The 19322-nt window shown below is 43.4% G+C and overlaps 1 protein-coding gene across 2 annotated transcripts in view; it reads right to left on the bottom strand.

The window, feature by feature from the left end:
* NYAP2 (neuronal tyrosine-phosphorylated phosphoinositide-3-kinase adaptor 2) overlaps window positions 1-19322 on the bottom strand; it is a 234027-nt gene that overhangs the window by 60240 nt on the left and 154465 nt on the right. The gene's annotated exons all lie outside the window — the stretch shown is intronic.

The raw sequence follows: 19322 nt of genomic DNA, 5'->3' as shown, positions 1-19322 counted from the left end.
TTCTTTCCCCCCCACACTACTTCCAGGAGGCTCCCGAAACCCGGGTGGGGCTCACGGCTGCTCGAAAAAGTGGGCAAGTCTCCCAGACCCTCCCACTCATATATACCCATCTGCAGGGGGGAGGGGGGAGCTGATGACGTGAGTCTCGCTTAATTGCGTCATGATGACTCAGCCCCCTGCTTCACAATGATGTTAGTATTGGCACTGTGTAGTGGGGACAAAGCTACAATGATGCGATTGCACTGTCACGCCTCCCACTCCCCTAATGTCGGGTAATGTCCCCGGGCACATTCCCCCCCATGCTGCACCATGCACTCCCTCTATGCCAACCTGACTGGGCAGCCTCAACGTCAGCAAGTATGAATTAGCCCAGTTCCAATACTAACTCACAACCTCCATGGTCATTTCTCACCAAATAAATAGTGTTAGGGAGGGTGTATTAAAACATGTATTTGGTTGGTAGAAATTCCTTTAGCTATTTTTGAAAGGAAAAATCTATATTCACACTATGTGACAATATCCTCTGCCACCTTTTGCTGCCCAAGATATTTTTTGGACTTCGCCTCATGAAAGGAACGGCCCGCGTCCAGAGGATGCATGACGCATTGCAGATGGGATGCGATGCATCCTGCCACCCTTTGCATACATGTCGGGGTTGGTAACGCCAGTATGCATAACGATCACTGCAAAAGGACGCTCTCTCAGTAAGAGCGGCCCTTTGCGATGGAGGGAGAGCCAGGTCTATTACCCAGGAGCCCCTCTGGCGTCCTTTTGCACCACGTGCTTGGAGGGATCCGATTGGATCTCTCATACAGCACTCTCCTGATAGAAGCCCATAGGCTTCTATAGGGTAACACCATCAGGAAGATGGCATTACCCACCGCAAACAACTCCCTGAGTGCATCGCATTCCCGGGCTTGGTGCATATGAGAAATGCAGTCAAACATGCATATTCGGGATTTGACAACATTTCTCCCCTTGCTGCTTCCGCCCCAATTGGTGTGTGCTGTGGTATGTAAATCACCTAAATACTTTTCTTTTATTATAACACCATATGTATGGCAGATCAGTAGAGTTCTACAGTATATATGTATTGTCAAGGAAAAGAAAATGCAATCTAAATACTGTATGCAAGTATGGTAGACTTTAATAATTATAACTGTACTTTCTAATATGTATAATTACCACTGATTTTATAGTGGGCTGTTTTTAAAACCGGAATAATGAGGGTGGTGGGCTTTCGATCGGCCAGAGGATAATTAAACCCAAAGGCTGTATTGCAGTAAGCTCAAAGGCATCAGGGTTGGTTGTCCCCTCTTTGAATGGATGTTTATAGGGGAGTGACAGGTTTTCTGCCCAATGGTTGGTCTTAATGTCATGGGGCGGGATGCATCTTTGTTCCTGATATTCTCTCCCTATTTCTATGGTTTTGTTGTGTTTGGAGTGTTAAAGAACAGCATTTGTTTACTGTTGATAAAGTTATTGAGTGTATTCTCCTCATAAAGTTTGACACTGAATGAAGTCACAATTTGCCAGGGTGTGTCCAATGTGTACAATTGGAAAAAGAGTTGAACACCACAGAGTGGGTTTATGGTGTGCATGACTTTGCTTTATTTACCTGCCCATTCTTTATTCCACCACCATATCTATTTAATTAAATACCTTTCAAACAAAATGTAATTTAATTTATTGTCAAAATAAAATTTGACCAATTTAAACACCACACAGTTGTCTGTCATTATTTCACTATTTTAGAGTCTGATACATGGGGCTCAAGGGATGATTCAGCCATCAGTGAGCTTATGCTCTTGCTAGTATTTTATGATACTGTTATTTGCATTTTGGTATATTAAAGCTACACTGTGACATTTGGCTATGCATATTATTCTGACCTTCTGTAGTGCGCAGTTTAATACTACTGAGTACACATGAAAAAGAATTTAAATAAAATCAATGAGATTTCTTTTCCAGGTTTACAAAGCAGTTCTGTAAGTTAATTAAGGACATTTTTTTAACCAAAATATAAGAAGCTAAAGTTTTCTCTACTACTTATCTGTATAAAATGTTAAAATACTGTACACAAATCCTCAAACACTTATAGTGTAGCAGTATATGTATAATTTACACCTTACACCATGAATTGAAAGCTAATTCCTGAACCTTTGTCATTACATACATTGTTATTTTGATACTTATGTCAATTAATTTATGCTATCATATCACTTGACATTTATTATTGTTTATTTATTACCAGTTATTTATATAGCGCACACATATTCCGCAGCTCTTTTACAGAGAATATTTTACATCAGTCCCTGTCCCAGTGGAGCTTACAATCCATATTCCCTACCACATGTTCACACACATACACACTATGGTAAATGTTTTGGGAAGCCAATTAACCTACCAGTATATTTTTGGAGTGTGGGAGGAAACCGGAGTACACGGAGGAAACCCACGCAAGCACAGGGAGAATATACACACTCCACACAGTTAGGGCCGTAGTGGGAAACGAACCCATGACCTCAGTGCTGTGAGGCAGTAATGCTAACCATTACATCATCTGTGCTGTGCAGTGGGACAGAGATGTAATCACTGTCACCCTCTTCTTCCATACAGCTGTTAAAAATGTTATATTTCTGCTTTCCCTCACTCCAATAGCAAGGAAGATGATAGCATAGTGAGATGTACTATTACAGGAAGACCCTCAATGCCTGCATTCGCCTACCAGATGACAAATAATAACCTTCTACAGAAGTGGTTCTTACTTGTCATTCCCGGGGGGTCTGCTCTGCCAGTCTAAAATGTGTGGCTTGTGCACATGCATGGAATCGCGATCAGGAACATGCGCACAGATTACCAAGTAGCCCAGGCTTTTAGGGACTGCATCGAGTGCACCCCTAGAAGCCAGATAGGGCTGTCGTTATAGCAGAGGAGTGGCTGCCCATTGTAAGCACTCTCTCAGCTTATTGCAGTCCAGACTGGCAGTCATAGGGGGAGAAAAAACACCACCCCCTTGATCTGTCTGTCTGGCTGTGATTAGCAGGGAGCGCATCCAGCGGGAAGCTATTGCCCCTGCCATGCAGCCTGCCACTGGCATGTCAGATCTTACTGGGTGGACTGCAGCCCTACAGCCCCTTGGTAAAATCTGCCACTGATCCTTCTATAGTATTTATTAACAGTTATTATATTATCCTTAAGTACTTAGAAATTTTTGTCTAAATGCCTAGCACACAAGTACATAATTTCTGTCCGAAGCCAATTAACCTAAAAGTACTGTTTGTCTACATATTGAAGGAAAAACCGGAGCACCTGGCGAAACCCCATGTAAACATGGTTAGAACATACAAACTCCACACCAATAGAGCCATAGTTGGAACCAAACCCATGACCCCTCTGTATGCAGTAATGCTCTGGTTAATTATAGAAACATATACCGGTAAAATTATCTTATGAGGACAAGGACATCCCTGAAAGAAATAGTGTAGGTATAATGCCACCTTCTCACTGCATGTCTCTTTTTCTGACTCCAGAATACAGATTTCAACACAAACCACACTAAGCATACAGTATTCCAGACCCCAACAGTAGGTTGAGCAGTAAGTAACACCTTTAAGCCCTATTGTTTTGGTGGGCGGTGCTGATACATGCTTTGTGAAGGCTACATTACAATGTTCAAACAATCAAATTTTTTTAAGAAGGATTGATATTTTTTGGGTGGGAGGAGGGGGGTGAAGAGGCCCCTTAGTGTGAATGATTTCTATTTTCACATTACGCCTTTATATAACCATAATTATATTAAAATGCCTGTTGCCAACTTCTCTATCATGCATCATATTGCTGGTAAGTGTATTAAATTGTGTCAGTCTTCAAATGTCCCTGATACTATCGACTGCTAACCAGCCTTGCCTCCTAATCTGCTGTATTTACATGCAGCACAATCTGTCACACATACAGATTTATATGCACTTTTTCAAATAAAGGAATTCACAATCAGACCGTTTAAAATAATTGTAGTTGCTGATCCCACTTTATTACACTTGACAGGAAGACATCTTACATGTATAATAGGCTGCATCTATTAGGTGGCATAAAATTAATTTAGAAGATTGGTAAAAGGAAAAGTTAATTATTGCATATGATAATGTAATTTGAATATAAGTTTCGGCATCAAAATGTCTGATGAAATTTGATGCTGCAATATCAAATGTCTGCCTAGGAAGTTGCTTCTTTCCTCTGTTCTGAATATTAAATTGTAGTTGTTCATCCAAAAATATGTTTGGAAAAAACTGTAGTTATGCATTAAGAATTAACACATGGTGACATTATATTGATTAGAAGTCCCCGTTTAATGATGAACTACAGTATGAGAGGCACTTATGAAAACTAGTGCACATGAAAAATGTAGTATATAAACTATCCACATCCTTTCATTGCAAAATCTGCCTAACTTCTATAGGAAACAACACCATTTCCTGTGTACCATTTTCATTACAATGTCACATTGGCCTTGAGGGTTACTTGAAGAATTGAATTACCACAAGTGTGCATGTTATTAATAAGGCAGTTACAGGATCTTTTTACCCCTCTTAGTCATTTATTTATTAGCAGTTATTTATATAGTGCTCACAAATTCTGCAGCGTTTTACAGAGAATATTTTAGTAATTCTCATTAGTCCCTGCACCAGGGGAGTTTACAATCTATATCACCTATCACACGGGGAATCAATCGGGAAGCCGACTGACTAAATACCGGCAGCCTGGCATGGGTGAAATGCCGGGCGTCTAGATGTAGACGCCCGCATTTCCCTGATGCCAGGAGACCGGCGCCCGGCATCACGATCGTAGTGATGCCGGGCGCCGCCAGCGGACAGCTGCGGGGGGGGAGGGTAAGGTTTAGGGCTAGGCACCCCCCCGGGGGACTTAGGGTTAGGCACTTAGAGGGGGGATTAGGGTTAGGCACTTGGGGGAAGTTAGGGTTAAGCACCCCTAAGGAGGGTTAGGGGGGTTAGGTTAGGATATACTCACCTATCCACGATCGGGATTTCCAGCGCTGTCGGGCTTCTGCTGCTTCTAACTCTGCTCCTGTCGGGCTGCCGCTGACAGGCAGGCGGTATATCATACCCATTCATACCCATTCCATCACACAGACACAGGGGGTTCACCGGGTGTGGTGATACTCGGTGCGGCACCTCCAGACCCCTTGTGCCTGGTCTTGTGCCTATGAGGCCACCCCCCGAATTGTCCTATTTTGGGGGCATGACCGCTTGTCATGCCCCAATTATCGTCATGCTGGGGACTTACCCAGTGCTCTGGGAGCAGTTGGGGAGCCCCAAGTCTCTCCGGACACAGGATGGTATGGAATGGATGACATGCACGCATCATCCAGCACCACTGCTCGACCCCCAGTGACACCCATCTGAGGCGGTGACACCAAAATATCACAGCATCTCTGCTATTTTGATGTCACCCCCTCAGATGGGGTCACCAGGTACAGCCTGCAGCCCTCTGCACCTGCCTAGTGTAGCCACTGCATGGACACACACATATACACTATGGTTAATTTTTGTCAGTAACCAATTAACCTACCAGTATGTTTTTGGAGTGTGGGAGGAAACCGGAGCATCTGGAGGAAACCCACTCAAACTTAGGGAGAACATACAAACTCCACATAAATTGCTCATGACGAGGAATTGAATTCAGTGCTGTCATCATGTGTACCTTATACTGCTTTTATACCTAAATTCTGGGTGTGACCCGAAGGTTGGAACAGGGTTCCAAACTGGATCAGACCCGGAATTTAGCTGGCGCGGACCCAGGAAATTTCAGAGTTGGCACCGTTCACACCGGAGCCGGGTCTGCAGTGACCCGGCTCTTCCGGCATGGAAGTGGACGCTTGGAGATGACATCATCTCCATGCGGCGCGCTCTAGTTCATCGTGACCCGGATTGCGCCGTTTACACTGCAGGGTTTCACGGGTCATTCCTGCGTTAAATCCTGCTAATTACCTAGGTTGGATTGCCGGGTCACTCGACCTGAGAATCCAACCCTCTCCCCTTTTACACCAAGGAGCTACCCGGAATAACCCTGCAATAACCCGGGTTTTAGCTCTGGTGTAAAAGGGGTATTAGATAAACAAAGCAAAGCTCACCACAATCACTTAGACTTATGGCAGGACTAGATTATAATCATTACTCTAGATTTTCAAAAAACAAACATGAAGAGGGTGACCTGCCAACATTTAAATAGTTTTCACAACAAATCTACTTTAACCCATACTTGCCTACAGGTACTTTTGAAAAAGCATTTGAGGGAGATTGTGAAAGCTACACCTACTGTATGAGCGCGGTGCTAAAGTGGACTGGTACTGCTGCACCTGAGAGGCGTGTCATAAAATTTACATGCACACAAATGTAAATTATCTATATAATATATATATTTATATATATATATATATATATAGTCAGGGCTATTTTTCTGGAAAAATAGGTTCAGGAGCTGAGGTTGGAGCTACTGGGGGTGGAGCTATAGAAAAAACAATAATATATATATTTTATATATATATATATATAGTATTTAGAAATATATAGTATTTAGAAAATGTATATAGTATTTAGAAAACAAGACACTCAAGTTGGACTTTAAAATAAAACTTATCTTATGGAAAATACATTGTGGCCCAGGACATTACATCATAGTTAATGAGAGGTTCAGGAACTGAGAGCCGAATGCTCTGACCAGAGCGCTCGCTCTGAATCAGTGCCCTCCTCCCTGAAAATGGAGCGGCCTCCTGGCATATGGAGCGGCCTCCTGGCACCCACAGCATATGCGAGCGGCCAAAAACATGGTCGCGATGGTCAAGACCATCGCGACCATCGGGCTTGCGACGAGACCCTGCGGTAGGGTCTCGCTGCCGCAAGCCCAGGAGTGATTTTGGCTCTATCAGTGGGGCCGGCTTCAGACGGCAGGCGTTCCCATGGGAACGCCTCCATCTGGCAGCCACGCCCCCGGCACGCCCACCAAAGGGGGCGTGCTGTCACTCACCATCGACAGCACGACTCCTTTGGTGCGAGACCCAGAGCGACGTATTCCTCGTCGCTCGCCGGGTCTCGCGCATGTGCACGACGGAGCTCCCTCCGTCGTGCGCATGCGCATTCGCACAACATCGACCCGCTTGCGAGCGTCCTTTGCTCGCGAGTGGGTCTGAATGACCCCCTGAGTTCCTGCTTGTCCCTGCTGAGAAATAGCTCTGTATATAGTTGTTTCTGAGTAAGATCTACGCATTGATAGAAGCACACTAAGGGCTCTATTTATTCATCTTTTTTTTCTAAAATAATGTGAAAATGGTTGTTTTTACACCCTTTCCACATTATTTTAGTTTCACTGAAATGTATTAAAGGGCTTTTGGAGGGGGGGGAGGGGAGGGGGGTAGCACTAGCCAGTGACGGATTATTTTAAATTGGGGCCTGATACTTTTCAGGGCTTGCCATGTATTGCATTTTCCTCTTACACGTGGTTCCATATAAGTGGCTACGAGAATTCATATTAAAATGCATGTAGCCGTAGGGATCATTGGGGGAGATGTACGAAGCCCAGAAACGCTTCTCCCCGATGTATTATCATTGGTCTGGGCGGTAAATGACAGTGCCCCTGTCATTATCGGTGCTGCTATCTATAAGATAACGCATGACCGTTCAGCCGGCTGTAGATGTCGTTATCGACAGCTACAGCCTGGCGTTAGCCTATCCGCACAGCAGGGACAGCGCTGTCCCTGCTGCAGCGGCTGCCGGCTCCAGGGCTCCATGCAGGGATCTCGCGATACTTGCGAGATCCCGCGCATGCTCAGTGGAGCCGGCCGGGAAAGAGACACAGCGCATCAGCACTAGGCTGATGCGCTGCTGTCTCTAGCGGGTAGCGCTGGAGGGGGGAGTTAACGCTCCCCCTCTCTGGCCGATGAGATGTTTATACATCTCATCGGTAGTGCTTCCTGCTTCGCCTCGGTAAAGAGGCGAAGCGGGAAGCGTTATAGCGGCACGTTAAGTGCCACTATAATACATCTACCCCACTGTGCCTTATTATAACCAATGCAGGAAATGGCACTGATGACCCCTTCTGAATGTAGATATCTCTGATTTCTTTTTTTTTTCCAAGTATATAACAGCTACATAATAGTGGTAAGGAGCAATCAGGGAGATTACTAGACTCTTCAGGGAGTCAGGGAGATTGCTACTATTTCAGGCAGTTTCCCTGACATTCAGGGAGAGTTGGCAAGTATGCTTTAAAACACATACGTGTAAGTACATTATTTATAGTTCAATTCACAAAAATGGTTGCAGGGGCAATTTAATCATAGCAATATACTTTTCAAAGGTCCCTTATGAAAACAGAATTTTAAAATAAACCAACATTAAACAGATTGAGATTGTCATGGAGCTCAAGTATAAACTGACCAAACCAGTGTCAGGTACTAGTCACAGTGTTAGGTCGCTGATTCCTTTCTGGAGATCAAGCTAATATCTAAAAGCCAAATAAATACATATTTTTTATATGATTTAGCAACAGGTCCATTACTATGAGCATTGTGCAATTAATGAAACTTGCATTGAACAACTCAAACAAGCACATGGTCCTTCAAATAACTGAAATAAAAATATGTATGACTATTTGATGTTGAATGTTGTTATAGAATAAAATGTATTCATAACGTATCAGCATATGCATGTATTATGTACATCCACCGCCTGGGGTTAATCTCTCTGCTGCTCTCACAAAGTTCTAGCATCTACCCCTAAACCCTTCTCATTTTGACATACAGCAATGCCCTGGGAGAAGGCAGAGCCTGGCAGCAAGTACGGCTTGCTGCCAGGAGCATTCATTTGTACGTTGTACTCATCTGATGGGCTGAATTATGAAGTTGTATGCAAGATTGGAACTCAGAAAATTATGTCATCTTGCAGCAACAGATATGTTATATTAGCTGAGCTTCTTCTATTTCCTGGCACAATAAGTTGACTCTTCTGACTGTCCCTAAAACGGGCCTGAGTTTATCTGTGGTCTCTTGATTACAATAAGAAGCCGCTTGTGATAAGTCGCTCTTGGTTTTCAAGTTAGTGTCTGAATAGCAGCCCTGCGTCTTTGCACAGTCTGACATGGAAGGGTTAGTCGCCCAGCTTTCAGCAAAGGAACTGTACGCCTGCCACGTTCCTTCTTTGTATACCATGTATTCTATTCTTTGTACCGGAACAAGGGCTAATCATTGTGCATAGTCTGTTTCCAAGTAGTGTGGATGGATACAGTGTATGATGAAGTAGTGTGGACAGATACAGTGTATGAAGTGGTTACCCATGTCCTTTGCAGGTACTGTATCTATCTGCCATCTGCAGTCATATACAAATGCATTATAAATACTGTGCAGAGCAGACTGCAGAAACTGTAGTGCCATTGGATGGCGTTTCCCTGGTTTTAAGTAAATGGACTGAAAAAGTGTATTGGAGAATTAGGGGCAGCAATGTAAAGTTTTGCCTAGAGTGCCTAGAAACCTTGCATCAGCCATGGCATGCTCACAGAGCTTATAGTCTAAAGGGAAGTGGGGAGACATGCTGAAGACATAAGGAGAGATAAGGAAAGATATTATATAATATACAGTTAATATACAGTATAGGTGACAAATAATGGCTAGGCACGCTATCAAAGAGGAGAGAGCCTGTATCTGAATAACCAGTGGGCAACAACATTCACAAGTGAAAACACAATGACAAAATATTGTGAAAGCCTATAAAACAAAGTGACTCAGAGGGGACAGTGTAAAACATGCTCCGCTGCAGTATCCGGATGGAGAAGTAGTAATTAAATGTTTTGTACAATTACTATTTTCAAAGATCAGAATCTGTAGAAATCACAGATCTAGATTTATGCACTTTATGTTGCTCTTCATTTAACAATCCCTGAGTAACATACATTGTTCTATGATAATAAACTAGATAATATATAATTTATCTCAACAATGCCATTACTGGTAGAGATGTACCGGTTCGGTTTTACTCGGATGTGTTCGGATTTAAAAAAAACTGCATTTTATTGGCTATCGGCTATCACGTGTTTTGGATAGCCAATAAAATAAATCCTAACTAATCAGAAATAATTTTGGTGTAAAGAACCGAGTTAAACCGAACCTGTACATCTCTAATTATTAGTCAAGAAACCATACACATTAAATTTTTTTAACTATTTCCAGAATTCGTGAATTGCAGTGTAGTTGACAATGGAGTAGACATTGGCATGGACATTGGAACTGGGGGGAGGCAAAGAGACGGCTCACCCCCAAAATATTTCAAAGGAGCAGCGGACGGTCAGGGGCTGTGCTTTATAGCAATAGGCTGCACAGTCCCTGCACCACAAGGAGGAGGAGATGTAACGTGCAGCCTTTAAGGTGTGCTGACACAACTGTGGCCTAGGCAGAGTTGGACAGAAGTGTAAATTAGCCTATTTCCAGCATTTCTGCCTAATACAGTATAGCTTGGTACAAGTGCACCATGATAATAGCAAGTAGCAAACAAAACATACAGATGGAATATAAGTATTTATTTCTGTGCATGCATATACAGTATGACCAATTTACTTTCAACTTATATACTGGTACCTTAAAGAAAAGAAAAATAAATAGGTAATGTCTTGAGATTACAATTAGCAATGTGTTTTAGTGGAGCAAATTTATATTAATATTAAAATTATATTAATCAATCTTTTATGGTTTACCTAGTTAGTAAGTCTTACGTCTTTAGCATATCTTATGTAATATCAAATAGAGATCCAGGAGTCTATTTATCAAGCAGTGAACAGCGTGGGGAAGTGGACCAGTGGAGAAGTTGCCTATAGCAACCAATCAGCTCCTACCTATTATTTTATAGTCTGTACTTGATAAATACTTCTTCAAAGCTGATTGGTTGCTATGAGCAACTTCTCCACTGGTTCACTTCTCCACACTTTTCACTGCTTGATAAATAGACCCGTAAGTTATTTATGTCATTATTGAGAATTTGTTACAGTTTTTCTGATACTATTGACATTATCCAAATGATGACATCATCCATATCTAAAACGTGATAGAAATCTTTCTTAAATATAAGGCAATGGAATACTTCTAGTTCATTTTAACATGAAGCATTACCCCATGTATCTTCCCATATCACGCCAGCAAAATATATATTTAAGACACAGTTTGCTGTGAAATTTAAGCGTACAAAACAAACTTGTATTTGCATCTGAAAAATGACACATACTGTGAAATGTGCAATCAGCATATGTTCATAATTTAGCATATATAATACACAAAACTGCATTTTCATAAATTCAAAGCACATTGCATTAAGCAACATCAAGTATTAGTCAAGATGTTGGCATCTTCCAAGTCTTTGAAATATGATGCAGTTGGCAAAGTCACTTTTTCAGAGGCTGGTGGTCCATTTATATTGTCATAGTTGTACATCTGCTGACATTTTTCTGTGCGTGAAATATTCACACATCAACAAATTGGACCCAGCAAAAATAAATGACTAAAAGCTACAATTATTAAATAAGTACAGTACAGATACAGAGGCTAAAACACAAAGACTTGTGGGCACAGAAATAAAGTGAGAATTTAAAGTGGCCAACCACTAAACAGATACTGTATTTGTAGAGCCAGCATTTAGTGCTTCCGTGCCGTGAGTACTCCCATTCAACACCCCTCCCCTAGCACGTGTTATGATGTGCTTCAAGGAGGAGGCCAGGAAGCTGGATGCCAGGTATATTCTTAGCACCTCTCCAGCCAGCCAGGCACCTCTGAAGGTGAACACAGGTGACACAGGTTTAGCAATCACTCCACTCCTTGGCATTGCACCCTGCGCAGTGGTGAATGTCGCACTGTAGAGCCTTGCAATTAGAGCCTGTAGGCACAAAACCTTTTGCACCTATGGTCTCGCCACATTCACTAGTCATAACTTTACACAGAACAACCTGCCGACATGTTGATCCTGTCACAGAGAATTTTTTTATTTGTGCAATTTGTGTGATTAAAGGGTCTATTTACTAAGCAGTGTTAGGAGACAGAGTGAAAAGTGATAAGAAAGTGATAAGGTGCCAATCAATCAGCTCCCAACTGTCATTTTTCAAACACATGAGATGACAATTGGGAGCTGATTGGCTGGCACCATATCACTTTCTTATCACTTTTCACTCTGTCTCCTAACACTGCTTAGTAAATAGACCCCTATGTTTGATACACTGTACAGTCCACCTGCAAAAAGGGCAGTTTAATCCCACTGAAACATCTGAATTGATTTAACCTTTGCTATGGATTTAATTACATTTGTTAGTACATGCTTGAGCCTCTATTGGGATGTGTGTCCTAACTAAGCAATCTTTATCTGGCTGGTTACATTGAACAGGGGCAGAAAACTATCACCCTCTAGTAAACATTTAAATTCCCAGGGATAAGCTAACATTACCTGTCCAAGAAGCACTATAGGGGAAGGTAAGAATGAAAGAAGTAAGCTGTTACTTGTAATTTCCTGTGACAAGTGTCTCTGTTGGAACACAGGGCCTGATTCAGAGCCGCTCGTAAGCGGCCGCTCGTTCGCTCCGAGCGATGTTTGCACAACTGCGCATGCGTATGGGTCGTAATGCGCATGCGCCAACCAGTCATTGCGGTCGGAAATCGAGTGCTCGTAAAAATAGCGAGTGCCTGCTAATTTGAGTGACAGGATGAGGCGTTTGTGGATGGTAACAGGGGAAGGTGCTTGAAAACGGGGAGTGGAGATCCGAACGCAGGCGTGCCAAACTGTCAAAACGGGCGTTTTAAGGGTGTGCATAATTAACAAAGCAGCGTCATCGACCACGTCACTTGGTTGTTTCTTAGCCTGAACTGTTCGTATGATTGCGGTAGGAAAATCCAACCACAAGCACTGCGAGCAGTTCATACGCCTTTCGATGTACTCGATTAATCTAATAAATAGCGGAGATGACGTATGATGCCAGGGGGGCGTCTTTACAAAATAGCGAGTGCATGTTTCGTTCGCTCGCTCAGACATAGAGGCGTCAACAGACCGCAAAGAGCGAGCGCTCAATTTAAATAGCCGGCCCCTTTTTCTGAACGAGCGAGCGCAAATAGCGTCCGGCTCTGAATCAGGCCCCAAGTTACCATAAGAGTTTCAGATCTGAAGTAATTAAGTTGCGGCAACAGTTTTGAAACTTTTCCTGGTAAATTGGTTGAAATATTTTCCAAAATTTCTGGCAGAGTATGGTTGGCACAGGGCAATAATCGGCAGACCTTTGAGATTTTAGTGAATTAACATTCTGCAATTTATTTGTATAGTGTTTAAAAGGAACATTGCAAATCAAATGGAATACATTTCCAGGTCAGTACATTTAGTTCATGTAAAGCTGCATACACACACAACGATTTTGTAAATGAACGATTTTAGTAAACGATTTTCGTTAATTTTTTCAAGGGAAAAATTAACGAAAATCGTTTATTAAAATCGTTCATTTACTAAATGTAATGAATGATTTTTTTGAACTACAAACGATTTTTGCATATTAACTTAATGAAAATCGTTGAATTGGCCAGTCTGACTGGACTACCAACTACAAACTATAAACTACAAACGTGAACGCGCATGAACGATAATCGTTCATCATTTTAACTCAGAAAGTGAACAATTTTTTCAACGGTTGAACGATAAACGATATCGTTAACGATAATCGTTCAAAAAATCGTTGTGTGTGTATGCACCTTTTGAAATAACTTAGGCCTCTAAGTATAACTGCTGAATGTCTTTTGCTGCCAGGCACCTTTGCAAATTATGGACACAAATGTGCTAGATATAGAATACTGTGAAAATGGATTACATTAAGCTTTAGCTAATAGATATAATTCCTAATAATAGACATTTTAACTAATTTCATTGAATATTAGTTTGTTACAGAACAAAATAAAACAGATTATTTGACTATAAGTAATTGCAAACTAATTTTAATTTTGCTACTTGGTATTGTGTTCGCACTTTGGGGCTGATGCGTGTCAGTTATTACTGCTTATGCATTGCATCCTTGGAATTAAGGGCCTGATTCAGAGTTGAACGCTATTCGATGTTCACGCAGTTGAGTGATTATCGGTGGTCTGTACATGTGTCACAGCCACATTGACCACACGCTGTAAATTAATTGCAATCGCGCCATATGTGAGGATTCACACGCAATTAATTGACAGTAAGACACCGTTTTGTGGGGGCGTTCCGACCAAAACACGGGCATGACGGGGCTGTTTCTTGGGTGTGTACCAGCCAGCGTCTGCATGCAGAGAACAAAGCTCCAGCGTCTCAGTTACCGCGGCCGTTCTGAGTGACCACAGACTCACTCGAGGAGTCGATGTTTGAGTATCTGCGTCTAATGCTGCGTTTGTGTGCGCAGTTGCCAGCAGCTACAAGGGACCCGGTTGGCCTCTCTATACAAATTCTGCCAGCTGATGCATTAGCATAGTTTAGTAATTAATTGCTAAACGGCAAAATTCACAAATGCTTTTGCATTAGGCTTCGACTCTGAATCAGGCCCTAAATGCAGAGGCGTATCTATAATGGGTGCAGGGTGTGCAGGATTCGGGCCCCTGGGTCCAGGGGTGCCCACACCGTATAACCTGCACCCATATTTTAAATACTTACCCCTCTACCTCCGGAGTCCCATGTCGGCGTCGGTGTCAGCGCTATCAATAAAGCCTGGAAAATGGCCACCGCGGCCATATTCCCGATGTTTTGTGCATGCGCAGTAGGGAAAACACTATAGTGCCCAGAGTCTACAGGTGTGGTGCTCGCCGCTGAGCGCAACCAGATGCCGGATGGAGAGGAGGGGGTCCTGGACAAAGACTGCACACGGGCCCCCTCCTCTTTAGAAATGCCCCTGCCTAAATGTGTATATTCACCCTCAAAGTTGTACGTTCCTATTGGCCCTTCAGTCGCAAGACTCTGCATTGCCCCTCATTACGCTCAGTTCTGGAGCATGCGTAGTGTGAAAACAGGCAAGATACGCTCTGCCATCAGGCGTACATACAGCTCTGCATCAGGGCCTCTGGGCCTGATTCAGAGCCGCTCGTAAGCGGCCGCTCGTTCGCTCCGAGCGATGTTCGCACATCTGCGCATGCGTATGGGTTTTAGTACGCATGCGCCAACCAGTCTGTGCCGCCGAAAATCGTGTGCTCGCAAAATAGCGAATGCCTGCTAATTTGAGTGACAGGATGAGGCGTTTGTGGGTGGTAACAGGGGAAGGTGCTTGAAAACGGGGAGTGGAGATCTGAACGCAGGCGTGCCAAATGGTCAAAACGGGCGTTTTAAGGGTGTGCATAATTAACAAAGCAGCATCATCGACCACGTCAGTTGGGTGTCTTTTAGCCAGAACTGCTCGCATGATTGCGGTAGGAAAATGCAACCACATGAATAGCGAGCAGTTCATTCGCCTTTCGATGTACTCGATTAATCTAATAAATAGCGGAGATGACGTATGATGCGAGCGGCCAGGGGGCGTTTTTTACAAAAAAACGTCCGCATGTTTTGTTCGCTCGTTCAGACATAGAGGCGTCAACAGACAGCAAAGAGCAAACGGTCAATTTAAATAGCCAGCCCCTTTTTCTGGACGAGCGAGCGCAAATAGCGTCCAGCTCTGAATCAGGCCCTCTGTTTGTAAAAATGAAAACTGTAGTGTTAAATACTATTCATATTCTAGTAAACTACAAACCTTATAAAACATACATGCAGAGACTGTTTAATTGTGTTTCCTGTTCTCATTTATCCTAAGGCAGCTTGCAAAGTCCTTGTCTGCATGTTTTATTTCAGATCACACAGTAGAACTAAGCTGGGCTATTTTAGGAAATCACATATTAACAGTGTCAGTGTTTGTAGACATCAGGACAAGAACATTCTCTGTGATTTCCAGCTCCTAGCTATATATCTGGACCTTCTGAAAGATATTCACTAAATCATATAAATCAAGAACCTTTAAGGAAATTGGGCCAATGAAAACAGCACAAAGATTAATGCAGCAGAGGTCAACCAAAAGTCACCTGTTATGTACATGTATGTGGTTTTCCATTTATTGTCAACAACAGAATATACCTTTATCACTCACAATAGCAAGACTATCATTCATCAAAGCACTTCACAATGACACCCACCAGCTCTGTATTAGCAGCCAGCCCCTGTTCATCACAATAATGGAAGTCACAGTTACCTGGATCTATTATTTGGCTTCTCTTTAAAGTAATATACTGTATTTAAAGTACAGTACTTGATCCCTATGTAATAACCTGCGAATTGCAGGAACCAGTGCGATTCTGGTGTCAGTCATACCATCTCCCTGGCACTGCCATGTGCCTTTACCCTCTCTGATAAATGTGACAGATGAATGAGCAGTCATACCATCTCCCTGGCACTGCCATGTGCCTTTACCCTCTCTGATAAATGTGACAGATGAATGAGCAGTCATACCATCTCCCTGGCACTGCCATATGCCTTTATACTCTCTGATAAATGTGACAGATGAATGAGCACTCATACCATATACCTGGCATTGCCATGTGCCTTTACCCTCTCTGATAAATGTGACAGATGAATGAGCAGTCATACCATCTCCCTGGCACTGCCATATGTCTTTATACTCTCTGATAAATGTGACAGATGAATGAGCACTCATACCATATACCTGGCATTGCCATGTGCCTTTACCCTCTCTGATAAATGTGACAGATGAATGAGCAGTCATACCATCTCCCTGGTGCTGCCATGTGCCTTTACCCTCTCTGATAAATGTGACAGATGAATGAGCAGTCATACCATCTACCTGGTGCTGCCATGTGCCTTTACCCTCTCTGATAAATGTGACAGATGAATGAGCAGTCATACCATCTACCTGGCACTGCCATGTGCCTTTATACTCTCTGATAAATGTGACAGATGAATGAGCAGTCATACCATCTCCCTGGTGCTGCCATGTGCCTTTACCCTCTCTGATAAATGTGACAGATGAATGAGCAGTCATACCATCTCCCTGGCACTGCCATGTGTCTTTACCCTCTCTGATAAATGTGACAGATGAATGAGCAGTCATACCATCTCCCTGGCACTGCCATGTGCCTTTATACTCTCTGATAAATGTGATAGATGAATGAGCAGTCATACCATCTCCCTGGCACTGCCATGTGCCTTTACTTATTTAATTGCCTGATTTTGCCATCTAGGCTGAGAGTCTTAGGTCCTGATTCCGTTGTGGATGGCATTGCACAGCTAAGGTAAGTATTCTCTAACCTAATTCTACCCCCTAACCCTCCCTTAGGGGTGCCTAACCCTAACCTCCCCGACCATCGGTTGCAATGGCGGTTGCACTGGCAAGTCTGAGTACATTTCAGCATGCAAGGCAAGGATCCTGGCCTCGGCACTCCCAGAAAATGGGGACAACTTACCCCCGTTTCCGGAAATTAATCGCAAGGCCTGGGGGATCTGAGAGTGAGATCGCAGGACCCATTCTGCACATGCTCAAAACAAGTCCTGCACTTGCACAGACCCCAATCATATTAGTACATAAACCATCGGGTTTACGTACTAATCTGAATCAGGCCCTTAGTGGCATAGTTATTCAGATAACTTATACAAAAACTGCTGTTTTTGCATGATTAAGGCAACTTAATAGTATCAGCGCTATTTAGCAAATGTTGAATGCAGGAGATATTGGCGATATCTTCTACGATAAGCTAAGTATTGTGTCCGCAGTCCCCATAATTCTCTATGGGGATGGTGGTCTTCACCAAGCAAGCCCAGCAGCCTGAATGACCACTGATGACAAGCAACCAATGAAGGAGCTTTTAATAGTTGAAAGTCATTGCCAGGACAGTCTCCTATTGGATGACATTAATGATAAATTGACACATTAAATAATTTACTATCACTGTAATAGTAATGTTAACAGATGTTAATTAATGTGGAAAAAAAATGTGGATCTTAATAAATCGGCCCCTTAATCTTCTAGCAAAAATAAACACAAAGGAACAACATAACTTATCAGAAGCCCAAGCCATGTCTGAATACACTGACAAGGTCATAAAGCTTCAGCGTTATTTAGTCTGAAAAATGACAGATATGTATTAAGATCAAACCACAGTGGTCTGACAATGTGGCCAGCTCTGACATCCACTCCAGGATATATTAAAGGCCTTTTTCTACAGTATGCTATATATTGTATTTATTTCCCAAATGGAGCAGTGACACTGTATATTTATGGAGGTTTCCAAGCTAACTGTAATCATAAGGTCAAAAATGGACATATGGGGGCATATTCAATTGGCCGTAAGGTTTGGCCATACTTGCCGACATTCAGCTCCCTCCTTCCGTTTTGGGGCCGGGGCCAGGGCGTGACCGCTCAATCGCATCATCGTGCCCCACCCCCTCTTCACAATGCCAAAAATAAAGGCATTGTGAAGCAGGGGGCGGAGCCACGATGACGCGATTCAACGCAAATCGCGTCATCGGGCATCCCCGCTGTGGGGGTTTTCAGTAGTTGTGCGGGGGGGGCAGGCGGCAGCCGGGAGGCTTGCCTGCCTTTCTGGGGGGTCGGGAGCGGCACCCTATATTCGGGAGGCTCCCGATCAAATCGGGAGGGTAGGCAAGTCTGGGTTTGGCCTGCAAGAAATTATGCGGACCTTGCTACCAAATTTGGGATTACAGTGGGTATGCACGCTCCTGTTACCCGCGGTATGCAGTTAAAAGAAATTGATCGCAGAGTTTCTGCAGTCAAAATCGGAGAAGAAAAAAAAAACCTCACCTGTTCCTGCTGCTCCAGTCTCTATTATGCCCGACTGCTGCTTCTCCACACTCCCCAGACTGGCTGCAATTGGCTGCTGCACGGATTTCTTAAGGTACTCAGCACACACTTGGGGTCAACACATGACAGGGGGGTCACACACAACAGGGGGTCTCACATACACACACACTGACAGGAGGTGACAGGCAGGGCTTAAAGTGGTCCTGGAGAGGTGGTGGCACTCATCTCCCCCGCCGTCTATTCCCCACTCCCACGACGGTAGTCTGACAGGCCAAAACAAGTGTGAAAACTGTTCTTTACACACACTGGCCCTCATTCAGAGCCGTACGCTCTGAGCAGAGCGCACGCTCTGAATGAGGGCTGGCCTCCATGAGAATGGAGCATCTTCCTGGACGCTCGTATAGCTGTGGGTCACCACCCACAGGCTTTACGAGCGTGCAGTTTGATGGCCGCGATGGTCGTGACCATCGCGACCATCGAAACTG

This window comes from Taudactylus pleione, unplaced genomic scaffold (genome assembly GCF_031769625.1).
Source record: "Taudactylus pleione unplaced genomic scaffold, aTauple2 ptg000395l, whole genome shotgun sequence".
NCBI classification, from domain to species: domain Eukaryota; kingdom Metazoa; phylum Chordata; class Amphibia; order Anura; family Myobatrachidae; genus Taudactylus; species Taudactylus pleione.
This window is presented reverse-complemented; position numbering and strand designations above follow the sequence as displayed.